We start from the raw sequence: 2,727 nt of genomic DNA, 5'->3' as shown, positions 1-2,727 counted from the left end.
CTACCCGGTCTGCCTCATTAAGGGTAAAAACGTCCAAATCAATAAAAATGGCCAAATTTTATATTTTTTCAATGTGTGGCCATAAATTATGTTTTATGTTTCATTTTGGCTACTTCAAAATTTTACTCTATTTAATATTCATGAGTTAATTCTTGTTTAATAGAGTAGTAAACTATAGATGCTAGCAAAAACTTATATAATCAAAATATAAATAAGGTTATTCTTAAAAAATAGTCGGACTTTTGACTTCATAATAATTTTTTAGCCAAAATTTATTAATATTACAAATATAACTATATTTATTTTAATAATTTAATTTATAATTCGAATCAAAATTTCAACCAAATAAAAATGACATGGACCCTGAAAACTGGACATGACATTATTTAAATAAAATAAAACTACGCATATGCATACAAATTTATGATTGAACATTAAAAAAAGAACTCCACAAAAGGTTTAATAGTTGCCATTGATGGATAAAAGGGCGTATGTGAAGAGGCTGAAACTGCGACGAATTCTGCCACGTTGAAAGCGGGTCGGTGACAAGAAGCACCTGAAGAAGCGGGTCGGTCCGCATCACAGCTTGTAAGAACTTCCCCCCTTTGTGTCATAATTGACAACGTTTGAGTTTTGATAAAGCATGTTGACGACGGAGAAGTCAGGGAGGAGACAACGTCTATCAGAGAAGTTTCCGGCAAGTTATTGGATTAAGTGATGCTTGAATTGGCTTTTGCAGGTTTGGGGAAAAGGCTTTCGAACTAGACGAGGTAAAAAATGGGATGGTTTTCTTGAGAGTTGATCTAAGCTGAGATTAAGAGAGAGATGTGAAAAATATCTAAATTAATTGATTGAAAAATTTAGATTAACTAAGCTAACTACCTATTTATACAAGATTGAAACGAGATAAGCTATGCAGATGAAAACTAAAAACTAACTTTTCTAGCTGACTAACTCATCACACTAACTCATAACAACTTTGACTCTACTGACTTGCTGACGTGGAGATGAAGAACTCTCCAGAATAAATGTATACTCGAATACATCCCAAAAGAAACTTAACCATGGTCACTGCTAGAGTGATTCAACCGATCACGTAGTTGGCAAAATCTGGAATCAGCTAATGTTTCGTAAACCAATCGGCAATCTGATCGTGTGAAGGAACATGTCCTATTTCAATAGTCTTATCCACTCTATATGTTTTGTCCTTGCATGAAAGATTGGATTGTTGACCAAGGTAAGGGCACTTTCATTATCACACTACAACTTGTGAGGAGTATGAAGGAAAATACCAAGTTCTGTACACAACCCCTTTAGCTAAATTATATCAGTAGTGACATTGGCCACACTTCTATATTCTGATTTAGCACTGCTACAGGAGACAACTTCTTGTTTCTTAGCTGATCACATAATGAGATTGGAGCCCAACAATATACAGTGGCCTCCTGTGGACCTTCTACCATCTAGGCAGCTAGCCCAATCTGCATCAAAATATCCCTAAATTAGAGATAAAGTAGAGGGCGTGCATTGTAATTGTAGTGTAGTTGTCCCTTAAGATAACGAAGTAAGCCCAATGAACAATAGAGAGAGATGTTAAAAACTAACTTAGTTTGTTTATATAGAAAGCAATGTCTGGTCTTGTGAGTGTTAATTACTGCAGAGCACCAATAGTACTTTTGTAGAGTGTGGGATTATCAAAAGAAACTCTATCATCTTTGGATTACTTGGTAGCTGGTGTCATGGGTATGGAGCAAGGTTGGCAATCAAGCATCTTGGTTTTGACTATAAGCTCATTTATATACTTGTGTTGACATAGAGAGAAAATTGCTGCAGATCCTGCAGATTTATGAACTTCTATGCCCAACAAGTAGTGAACAAGTCTCATATCTTTAATAGAAAACTTTTGATGAAGTGTATCAATAACTGATTTAACAATTGATTCATCATCACCAGTAACAAGGATATCATCCATATAAACAAGTATAAGAATGAGAGAAGAACCTTTTTCATAGAAGAAACGTGAGAAGTCAGATGTTGATCTTTGAAAACCAAGCTTATATATCTTTGTTCTAAGTGTATCATACCATGCCCGAGGAGCCTGCTTCAAACCATAAATTGATTTCTCTAACTTACATACATAATCTAGAATCAGCTAATCGTTTTGTAAACACATCGACAATCTGATCGTGTGAAGGAACATGTCCTACCTCAATAGTCTTATCCACTATTTTCTCTAGGATACAATGGACATCTACCTCTATATGTTTTGTCCTTGCATGAAAGATCGGATTGTTGGCCAAGACAAAGGCACTTTCATTATCACACTACAACTTGTGAGGAATATGAAGGAAATTACCAAGAGATGATGAAGAATTCTCCAAAATAAATATATACTCTAATAGGTTTCACCGGCTATGGTTTTGTTTAGAAACTTTTGGAATTGAGTTTTAGCTTTGTCTCACTTGAATTGGAACACAATTAGTAGTTAAAAAGATTTGATTTTTCTACCATAATTTTGCATTAGAAATAAATTAAGATTTTAATTTTCTGCATACCAATTATGAAGCCCGCGGGTGAAGCGGGCATATGTGGTGGCGAGGTGGGGTAGGCGATGGAAAAGACGAGGGAGATGACGTGGAAGAAGTGTTTCCTTTAATGTGCAATAATTAGTTTGCATGTATATGTGTAATTTTATTTTATTTTAAATAACATTATGTCAGATTTCTA

The 2,727-nt window shown here is 34.8% G+C and overlaps 1 long non-coding RNA gene across 1 annotated transcript; it reads right to left on the bottom strand.

Annotated features, from left to right (window-relative positions):
* Window positions 1-357: 357 nt before the first annotated feature.
* LOC131019957 (uncharacterized) lies at window positions 358-2,727 on the bottom strand. Its single transcript, XR_009100558.1, has 2 exons — window positions 2,002-2,727; window positions 358-1,481 (listed from the first exon to the last, which is right to left on the bottom strand). It is a non-coding gene; the product is annotated as an uncharacterized LOC131019957 (long non-coding RNA).

Source organism: Salvia miltiorrhiza, chromosome 4 (genome assembly GCF_028751815.1).
Source record: "Salvia miltiorrhiza cultivar Shanhuang (shh) chromosome 4, IMPLAD_Smil_shh, whole genome shotgun sequence".
NCBI classification, from domain to species: Eukaryota; Viridiplantae; Streptophyta; class Magnoliopsida; order Lamiales; family Lamiaceae; genus Salvia; species Salvia miltiorrhiza.
Note: the sequence above shows the minus strand (reverse complement) of the source record. Positions and strands in the feature narration are given on the sequence as shown.